The sequence below is a fragment of the Prionailurus viverrinus genome, chromosome C1 (assembly GCF_022837055.1).
Source record: "Prionailurus viverrinus isolate Anna chromosome C1, UM_Priviv_1.0, whole genome shotgun sequence".
Classification (NCBI taxonomy): domain Eukaryota; kingdom Metazoa; phylum Chordata; class Mammalia; order Carnivora; family Felidae; genus Prionailurus; species Prionailurus viverrinus.
Genome location: NC_062568.1, coordinates 94,442,862 through 94,454,356, shown reverse-complemented (window position 1 = coordinate 94,454,356; position 11,495 = coordinate 94,442,862). Strand labels below are relative to the sequence as shown.

Here is an 11,495-nt window from a genome sequence, read left to right as displayed (position 1 = left end):
CTCTGTGAGCTTTTACAATCATCTATACAGCAAACTGATAACAGCCATGTATTAAGAAGATTTAGAAAAACCAGAACTGTTTGCCTCCAAACTGTACATGCAGAGACATTTCACTGGGAGAATGGACGTTTTTTGGTACTGATCTCCCTCTCTGTAAAAAGTTATTTTGTGTTTATTCACTTATTTTATTTTTAATTTTATTCAACTATTGTTTGTTGGCTGCAAATATATGGCATTTTATGGGAATCTTAGAGTGGTTAAAAAAAGGAAAAAGTATATTACACATCCCTTGCCTTCTGAAACTTCTATCCTAGAAGGAGAGACAAGACAATCACATGTAAATTAAGTGTTTCATTTGCCATTATATTCTCAGTAACTGACAAATGGCACTCAACAGAATAATCTTCCCAATAACACTGTAATGTTCTTGACTTCAAGAGTGTCTCATATCTACCCTCAACATATGCAAAATTCTCATTCAGACCAAGTCAAAATAAGAATGCATTAAAGTAATTTAACCAGGAAGTCTATTAATTTAAAATGTCCTTCTTTTTATGTTGATAAATTCACCAATCAATTCTGTAAGCATTTAAGACATCTTACTTGAATATAGTTTAACAAAATTTCTAATAATGAAAATAATAATACCCTTCAAACACCAAAGCATCTTTCTTGAGAAATGTGGCATTTAAATAAGTATATACAAAATTTAGTGGTGTGTTAAGGTAACAGTAAACATAGAAAATTTAATGGAATTAAGAACAACAACCAGCTAATTTTTGTTTTGATATATAAACATATTGTCTTTTAGTATATATCTTAAAACCAAATTGTCTCCTGTATCCTAAGGCATTAAATAATTCTGAACTCCAACTTCTGGAATTAGATTGCCACTTAGATTGGTGCTCACTTTGACTAATTATGTCTTTTACATTTTCCATGGAACTGTATTTTCTAAGGAATATACAATTCACATATAAAGAAGTTTCCATGGGGGAAAAAATGAAGTATGACAGTTTGCCACTTGTTTTGTTTCCTCAAAGTAAAACTTTAAAAATGGTTGATGGAGTTTGGTGACAAAAACCTCCTATGTTATCACAGCAGTATCATCTGCATTTGATTTCCTTGGATTAGTCAGGACAGATCTTTCCTTTTTCCTTCCTTCCTTCTGTTCTTTCCTTACCTTTCTGTTTTCTTTCCTTCCTTCCTTCCTCCCTCCCTTCCTCTCTCCCTCCCTCTTTCTCATGATACCCTCATAAGGAAATAGTTTTGGAATTATTGATAACCATGGTCACAAAAGTGTGAATGGCTAAATTCCACTTGATGAAATAATAGTACTGACAGAATTCCAGAGTGCTATCAGATGATTCTAGCACAGTTCTGGACATCCCTAATGCCAGGATATGGTAAGGGGGTGATTATCACCGAGCAGAACATGTTATAAACAGGCCATAGAATCAAATGGCAAGTAAGGTCAAGTTGGACTTATGATGAGATATAAAGTGTAAACTGATATTAGATTGGACCCTGACAAAAATTAGTAGTATTCAGTCATGAGTTCAACTTTTATAAGATAAAAAGACAAAAAGACCCTCTAAGGAAACTGGGAGACCTCTGATGCCCTAGGTATGCTACAACCTTGATGAGAAGCTGCCATGGACCTCAGCTAAATCCCAGAGAGAAAGTTGTCATTTTGTTAACACTTAAAATCATTCTGGACCATCTCTCTCTCTCTCTCTCTCTCTCTCTCTCTCTCTCTCTCTCTCTCTCTCTCTCATCATCTCTATCTCTAGAGAAAGATCCTGAGAAGGGTCTGGTTGCTTCTGTTCTGTTTTTCTTGTGAGAACCTAGCTTCATCTTTATGAAACAGAGTTCCTCATTCACATGAAGAGCATTTAATCTCCACATGTACATTCAGGAGAGAAAACTAAGTCTTTTATCTTGAAGTTCCCCAGAGGTATATACTAATTAGAAGACCATCATCAAGGTGCTGCTAATTTTTACTTGTATAAGAAAGGGGAGAATAGATTATACATCAATTTTATAAGTACCACAAATGATTGTGACACTATTAAATTATACATTGTCTTTCATTCAATTAAATTCATGATTTGTTTTAATATGTTAGAACCCTGTGGCAGAGGCTGCTGGCAATACCAAATTTCCATTATATTTTCTACCTAAACATATATGTGGACTCCAGGTTCTGGTCTGTTTTGGGATTAGGTGCTGCCATGTGCCAAGTTGAGACCAATAGGAATTGCATGAAATTGGCCCATACCACTTTCAGGCCTGGTTCCTGCACTCTCCTGTGTCATCCTTTATGATATTTTCTCTTTTCATCTCCCAGTTTGATCAAAGCAGGTCCAGTGGGACACTCCAAGACTCTAAAGCTTAACAAAGCCATTAGACAGAATAAGCCTGAAACCCTAAATAATTGCATGGAGCAGAACCAACCTACCCCCTCCTCCCCCATGTATCTTAAATCAACTATAACATGAATAGGAAATAAATCCTTATTATATTAAGCCATCAAAACTTGGAGTTGTTATAGATTTATCCACTGCAACTATTGTTATATGACACAGTAGATATTTTTGAATATTATTATTTGATTAAATCACATTATATAATCCCAACCATACCAATGTCACTCACCTTATTTTTTTCACTCAAAACACACACACACACACACAAAAAAGTGAAACTTTTTCATGGGTAGTACACTTTAGCGTCTTGCATTGTGAAAATCAACTATGATCCATTGAACCTAGGATAAGACTTAGTCTACTGTTACAAACATAATCCCTTAATATTACTTAAATATGATGATGATGATGAAGATGATGATTGATGGTGATAATGATGATATCAATATCTTACTGAATTATAAGTACATCTTATAAGTAATATAGTTTATTTGATTGTCTTACTGTCAAGATGAACATTATTATTCCCATTTTAAAGGTATTAAATCTGAAACCAGGCAATGTTAAGTAACTAATAAAAGACAAGAAATATTCAAATTCATATCTTCAGATTATTGAGCCTAAAGACCATGCTTTACCACTACCCTACAATTTTTTAGGCAGACCTTGTCACCCAAATGATGGGTGAACAGGAGTCTAGTTAAAGGGCATGGAGCTTTTGGAGGATGTCACTTGGCAAAAGTTACTATAAAATATCTCGGTACTGAGGATCAAGGCATTTCTGTTTAATGATGTCATTACCATATAGTCAGGACATTATATTGCATTTAAAGAGATGTAAAGTTGTCATTTAAATATTTGCTGCTGTTGGTTTCATATTTATTACTGATTGCAGCTTTGAGATGAAGATTCAAATACTACTTTACATTTATTTCTCAAGTTCTGTTATAATGGATTTCAGCACAAGGCATTTAGCATTTCTGAAATGGCTGCTCTTCCCAGCTAGTTGCATCGGGTAAAACCCCCTTCTCTACTTGCTGTCCATGACTGTAGCAAGTGGCTTAACATTAGAGATTGAAATGGGACAATTGCCCATTTCTGAAACTTTTGTCTAGAAGAAATATGAGTTAGTAGGAATAATATATCCAAATTCAATACTCAATTGAAAAAACAAAAAAAGAGGATCTAAAAATTTCTATAGAATGAATATGGCCACCCCCAAAATTCTTATGTTAAAACCTAATACCCAACATGATGACATCTGGCAGTGAAACCTTTGGGATGTGGTTATGTTATGAGGGTGGAACCCTCATCAACAGGATTAATGCCCTTATGAAATAGTACCCAGAAAGCTCCCTTTTCTCTTCTTCACGTGAGAACACAGAGAATGAACAGTCATCTATGATCCAGGATCCTCACAAGACACTAAATCTGCCAGCACTTTGATCTTGGACTTCCCAGAGCTGTGAGAAATAAATATTTGTTGTTTAAGCCACCTACTCTATGGTATTTTTGTTATACAGCCTGAACAGACTAAGACAGAAGTTGGTACCTGGTACCAAGAAGTGGAATGTTGCTGTAACAAACGTCTAAAAGTGTGGAAGCTGCTTTGGAACCAGGTAATGGATAGAGACTGAGGAATTTGAGGTACATTCTAGAAAAAACCCATACTGTTGTGAATGGAACTTTAAAGGCGATTCTGGAGAGAACTCAGAAGGAAAAGAACTGTAAAGAAAGTCTCCATCTTCTTAGAGAAAACCTACAGAACCATGAACAAAATATTGGAAGAAATATGGATGGTAAGAGGCATTCTGACAAGGTCTTAGACAGAAGGGAAGAATGTGCTATTGGAAACTGGAGGAAAAGCAAACCTCATTACAAAGTGGTAAAGAACTTGGCTAAATTGTATTTATGTTCTAGTGTTTTATAGCAGGTAGAACTTTTTTTTTAATTTTCATTTATTATTTTTGAGAGAGAGTGAGCAGAGGAAGGGGAGAGAATCAACAAGAGCCCAATGAGGGGCTTGAACTCACTAACCAAGAAATCATGACCTGAGTTGAAGTTGGACACTTAACCAACTGAGTCACCCAGGTGCCCCAACAGGTAGAACATTTGTGATGAAATTAGATATTTAGCAAAAGAAATTGCTAAGCAAATCTTTGAAATAGAGTCTTGGCTCCTGATTACCTATACTAAAATACTAGAATAGAGAAAAAACTTAAAGATGAATTGTTAAGCAAAAAGGAAGGAGAACTTAAATATTTGGAAAATTCTCAGCCTATTCATATTGCAAAAAATGAGAATACTTAGGGTGTGGCCAGGAGACCACTAGATAAGGAGGTTAGTGTGGATCACCCTTTTCAGTAAAGGCCAGGAATTGTTCTTCAAGACAAAGGAAGAATGACCCTACAGGTAATTCAGAGATACACTTGCTGTGATGAGTGCTGGGTGCTGTATGGAAGTGATGAATCAATATACTGTACATCTGAAACTAATATAACACTGTATGTTAACTAACTAGAATTACAATAAAAACTTTTTAAAAAGATAAAGCTGGGGCGCCAGGGTGGCGCAGTCGGTTAAGCGTCCGACTTCAGCCAGGTCATGATCTCGCGGTCCGTGAGTTCGAGCCCCGCGTCAGGCTCTGGGCTGACGGCTCGGAGCCTGGAGCCTGTTTCCGATTCTGTGTCTCCCTCTCTCTCTCTCTGCCCCTCCCCTGTTCATGCTTTGTCTCTCTCTGTCCCAAAAATAAATAAAAAACGTTGAAAAAAAAATTAAAAAAAAAAAAAAAGATAAAGCTTAGCATGAAAAAAAAAACAGGCATTAAAAAAAAAAACCCACATGTATACAAATGCACAAATGCTCAAAGTGTCATTACTCATAACAGCCAAACAGTGGAAACAACCTAAATTTCCATCAGCTGAGGAATGGATAAACTTTTTTCTAGCCATAAAACAGAATGTTATTCAGCCATAAAAAGGGATGAAATACTGATACATGCTGCAACAGGGATAGCCCCTGAAAACATGCTAAGTGAAGTAAGTCACCAAAGACCACATATTGTATGATTCCACTGATGTGAAATGTCTAAAATTGGCAAATGTATAAAGACAGAAAGCAGATTAATGGCTGCCAAGGGCCCAAGAGCTGGGATAAATCAGCAGCGGTTGCTAATGGGCATAGGGTTTCTTTTTGGGATGATAAAAATACTCTAAAATTAGATTGCTATCACGATTGTCCAACTCTGTGAATGTACCATAAGCCAATGACTTGTATACTTTAAATTAGTGAGCTGTATGATATATGGTTTCTCAATAAAGGTACATATGTATATACATATACATATATATAATGTTGGAGAACAACTGTTGCAATGAAAGTATGTTACAAGGGAAAGAATGATCCATAATTTGGGAATTGAAAGTCAGGAAAGTTTTCGTTGACAAGGTACTTGAAGTGCTGCAACCTTAAGGATAAGTGTGGGTCTTTTCCCTCTCTGTGTAGCCAAAGCCATTCAAGCAGAAGGAGTGATGTGTCCAAAGGCATGGATGTGTGATGTACCAGGGCATGGTTGTTTACCCATGGTGCAATGGGAAAATTTTCCAGAAATGGAGAGGTAGCCCGGACTCAGATCATGGAGGACTTTTTGATCGCTAATTGTTGTCTAGTTGTTCACTCAATTAGATAAAGTCCCTAACAACTAAGATGTATGTGCACCTAATTTTTTCTCTGAAACTTTGTCTCTTTATCAATCACTCTATCTAAATCAGTATGTTTTCCCATCCTGCCTTCAAAACCCATCTCATTTTCCAGTTCTCCTGGAAAGACATTTCTGACTTCATTCCCCAATTCTCCTGCTTTATGCATCCTATCACAGTGAACTTTGTCTCCTTCAGGGCAGTTCCCTTGTGTCTCTGTATATTTATTACCAAGAATGTAAATTTATTTACTTAGATATCTCTGTCACCTTAAAGGGTAGTTCTTTGAAATCTGAGACAGCTTATTATTGTTTTTATTGCCGAAGCCTAGAACAGCATAGACTAGAGTTATCCAATATTTATGAACTGTGTTTAATTGTGTGATATGTTTTTAGATTGCAGTTCAAATGGTTAAACAAAAAGTGCTGTGATTTTAATTGTTGGAAATGTGAATATTCTCTGTTTTCTGGCTACACCTTTCTAATTATTGCTGCCATATACTCAGAGGGAATCAGTTCTAAGACTTCATGGAAACATTGCTTAGAGAATGAAAATTTACGAGGCTCCTCTGGCCCGCTAGAATATTCCTGCAGGCTGAAATCTACTCAGTTTAAGCTCAGCTCAAGCAAGATTATAGGGAAGCTGATAAGAATAACAGAAAATTTCCATAATGCCCAGAAGTGGGATAGAAATGCTGATCCTTGAATTTCTGTGTATGGCTTTAGGACATTTCTAAACTTGTCACCAACCTGAGTCTACCCCCTACCAGCTACAGAAACCCGAAACTCCCAGTTAAAATCAGTTAATTTCAGGGTTAGAAAGGACTTTTAGATATCTACATTGGCATATCTCAATTTGAGCAATATACAGGCTGTAAGTCTAGCAGTAGATTCTCCTGGTATGTTCCACTCACTACTAAATCTTTCCTTGGATATTTCATTACATATATAAAATTGGGATAATAATAGTAAGTAAATTATGGAGTTGTTTTGAGGACTAAATAAGATGATGCATAATGTTTCCCCTCTAGTTGTATCTCTATCTAAGCACTTAACATATCAATGTATCTTACAGAGTCAAGAGTGAGGAGCAGGACCCAGGCTGGTTGAGTTCAAATTCCATCTCTCTTACTTAGTGGTTGTGTCATCTTAGGTAAGTCACTTGATTTATCTAGTATTCAGATTTCTCATCCTTAAAATGGGAATGATAGTAATAACTACTAAAAATTTTTTGAAAGAATTAAATTATATGAAGAGTTCAAGACAGGGTCTGTCCATAGTTAACAGAGATGAAGTTGAGATAAAGGTTAGCATCAGATCAAAGAAGTAGTTGAATCTCATGTTTCAGGAAAACAAGTTAACTCTTGTAGGGTTCCTACTATATTAAAAAAAATTCTTGTGAAGCTTTGGCCCATTGATGTTACTCAGTCACTATTGTTCATTTATTACCAGCTCATCAATGAATTTCCCAATGCATTTATAGATCATATACCATTATTTGCAATCATGATAAATATAGTCATTTCTGCTTCACAGTTAACTTCTGAACTTCAATAATTTGTAAAAGTCTCTTCAATTTTCTAGTAAAAATTTAAAGCTAGTGTTAGGGTATATACTTGTTTTTCTTAAAATAAAATTATTTGACTCTAACAGAGTCACCCCAAACCTCCTGTCTCTTTATTCTGTTCCTTTCTCTAATAGCCAACTATGTCTTAAGATTACTATTTTTTCCCCCTCTCTTGAGAAGTTCAAATATGGGGCACTTTAACAAGCAAGTTAATAAAGACAAAGCCTCAAGGCCCCATTTACTGTTATGGATAGGATGGTTAGGGAATGCTGTACATGAAGACCATTTGCTTGCCTAGAAACCATTCAGGCTCACATAAGAGTGTCAATTTCACCATATATATCTTTTTATCATTTTAAGTTATGAGATTCTTAAGGACAGAAATTCTATATAATCATCCCTGGGTCCCTAACTCCCAGCACAGATTAAAACCCGCAGTGGATGTGTTGAATAAATAAATACAAATACTCGATTCTTCTTAGACATTGGGTTACTGATACTTTTTAATTTATGATTATGTGTGTGTGTGTGTGTGTGTGCACACATTGGCAGATACAAAAACAAGCAACGAAGTGTAGAGATTGTATCTATATGGACTATTCCATCAGTTGATTGCATATGGATTTCAGAATGTTTTTAGATCTAGGCTTTTGTAGTGATTTTCAAGGACTTTTTAGTAAGTTTAGATTCCTAGAATCAGATCACGCGTCTGCATTGCTTCTTTAGAGAAATGCAAAGGCCTTAGAAATGTGCTAAGAATGAAAATGCTTGCTTTGGTTTCCAATTATACCTTGCAAGATAAAGGACATTAATTTAAGAACTGTTATGCTTAGCTCCTTTGGGGAAAGGGTGTGGAAAGAACTAATGTTTATTGATCCTGCATTATGTGTGAAACTCATTACACATCTTCATTAAAAATAAGAAACAGGTTTGTTGAGTTATAATTTACATAAAGTAAAAGTCCATGATGAGGTTTGACAAATGTATATAGCTGTATAACTGCCACAACAGTTGATAAAGACAAGTATATATCATCCCCCAAATTCTGCTTGTGCTCCTTACTAGTTGACTTCCTACCTGTACTCCCAGTCACTGGAAAGCATCCATCTGACTCATGCCTAAGGTTTTGCCTTTTCAGGGATGTCACATAAAAGAAATTATATGGTATGTGTAGGGTTTTTGTCTGGCTTCTTTTACCATATGTCATAATTTAATTGTTACTAAAACCCTATGAGGTATTTGTTGTCATTTCCATTTTATAGAAAAGAAAATGAAGTCTTAGCTTAAGAGACTTACCCTAAGCTAGGTTTTATCTCATATCTAAAAAAAGATGAGATGATACTTTTGGGATAATGTTAATGAAATCCATTACTTAGGTATCTGCTCACATCTAGCTAATGCTGATATATTGGCACATAAGTGGAAAGGTCACTGGATCAGAACCACCTGGTTCTAGCATTTTAACATCAAGCTCAACAGATGCTAAAAAAAAAAAAAAGAATTCTTAAGGAAAGTTAGGAATTGGTCATGATGAGATGGCCCTAATGTTCTGGTCTACCATACCTCTTAAAATGAGACTGAGTCAGTGCAGAAATACTTGCTTCAGCTGAAAATAAGATATGAGGTGGAAGACATAAGAAACATACACTGAGATAGAGAAAATTTATCCACAAGGTACAATATTTATAGAAAAATCTCCCATTCTGTGAATGAGGATGACATAATTGTTTATCAGCCAAGGTATATACATTCCTCTATTCTTATAAAAGCCTAAGTCAAATACGTTTTATATTTTATTTTGAAAAGAATAAGTAAGACAAAAATTTTGGGTAACATGTTATTAGAAATAATTTTATGTTCCTCTGCTCTAATAGATGATTTCATATCTTAGCAAAGAATATTAGGGTAATTCTGATATAATGTGAGAATTGGGGAGAAAAGAATTCTACCAGGAGAGATCATTTAGATTCTAGAATGAAGAATTTTCTTTAATAGTTAATCTTACTTGATAGCTATTATTGACCTTACTATATTGGCCTGAGAATGAAGGGGTTATAAAAAGTAATCTGCTTTCAGGGTGCCTGGGTGGCTCAGTCGGGTAAGCATCCGACTTCTGGTCAGGTCATGATCTCATGGTTTGTGAGTTTGAGCCCCGCATCAGGGTCTCTGCTGTCAGCACAGAGCCCACTTCGGATCCTCTGTCTCAACTCTCTCTCTGCCCACCCCACCCCCCCACTGAAAATAAACATTAAAAAAAAAAGTAATCTGCTTCCTTGGAAAAATCACAGTATTCATAAATGTGCTTGCTATATTTTTAGGCCATGGGGCTTACATATTTTTTTAAAAGTCAGACATGTTTAATCTTTTATTAGCCTTAAATCAGATTAAGATTATGTATGACTCTGGAAAAATATGCAATTCTTGGAAGTGTTCAATGGATAAAAATTGAATACTCCCCTTTCTAGTTCAACTTAGGATGTCAAGTGGTAGTGAATGTGGGTTTTCCCACATGTTAAGATTCTGTCTCCTTTCCTCTATTGACATATGGATGCTATCGCTAAAGATAAAACAAGATCCTTTCAGAAATAATTACTCCTTTTTTTTGTATCCAAGATATTATCTTCACAAAATCTATTGCATTCTTTGAAGAAGAAGCCAAACACTGACTTTGTTTTCCTCAAGTCATTTATCCTTATGAGGATGGACTCTCTCTGGTAACTCTGGCTGCTGAATCAGGAAGATGATGAGCCAGACAGGCCAAACAATGAGGGATATTCAGGTGGTGTGACCGTAAGGCAGCAGTCCAGGTGAGGAAGGACGGATGACTGCCTGAGCACTGGCATGGGTGGCCACACTGCACACCACTGCAGGTGGACCCATGCCCTGCACAACCATAATCTTCCCTAAAACAAGTTCAGGATATAATAAGCTGTCAGCTTCCTCTTGGTTAATAGATAAGATGTGTGGAGCCAGTTCTCTGACAAAATTTCAAGCGTTCAATTTTCCTCAGTTATTGCTGCCCACAGAATTTTTTCTCAACATATCCTAAATGAATTAGCTCTGAAGAATGGCACTTGCCAGCTACAATCACAACATAGTGGGTAAGTGTTTAGACTACTACATGCATTAAACATAACATTGATATCCAGAGTTCTCTAGGATATCTGACACTAAAACATCTTCTCTTATTATAGTCATTTTTTTTCATTTGTTTTATAACTATTTCTTGCTAAAGACTATCAAGGAGACAATGCTGAGACAGAACTTTTCTTTTTCCTTTATTTTTTTCAGAATTTTTGAATATGTGAGTAGTTCCTGGAAATCCTGATTATTCCATGTGGAGAAATGACCTACAGATGAAAGAAAAACAGCAGAATGGGTGTAAGCAGGACCCAGGTTAAAAAAGAAATTGCAAGCTAAAGAATGGCATTGTTATTCAAGGCCAAAGTCATACCTTATGTAAAAGATTTTTCTATCTTTTATAGTCCACGTGCTCCCTTCCTTTCCCAACTACATAAACTTGCAAGTATTATGTCTTCCTTCAGCTTTTATTTGTTAAATATAAATTAAACTCCTTCAAGTGTGCTTGCTTAATCAAGGGGGAAGCATATTTAAACAAAATTTTTAAATGTTTATTTGTTTTGAGAGAGTGAGAGACACAGTACCAGTGGGGGTGGGGGGAGCAGAGAGAGAGGAGAGAAGGAATCCCAGCAGGCTCCCTGCTGTCAGCACAGAGCCCAATGTGGGGCTCAAACTCACAGAACAGTGAGATCATGACTTGAGCCGAGATCAAGAGTCAGAT

At 36.0% G+C, this 11,495-nt stretch overlaps 1 long non-coding RNA gene across 1 annotated transcript; it reads left to right on the top strand.

Annotated features, from left to right (window-relative positions):
* Positions 1–3,975: 3,975 nt before the first annotated feature.
* On the top strand, positions 3,976–11,188 carry LOC125173938 (uncharacterized). The gene is made up of 3 exons (XR_007155197.1): positions 3,976–4,048; positions 7,202–7,279; positions 10,985–11,188. It is a non-coding gene; the product is annotated as an uncharacterized LOC125173938 (long non-coding RNA).
* The last annotated feature ends 307 nt before the right edge of the window (positions 11,189–11,495 follow it).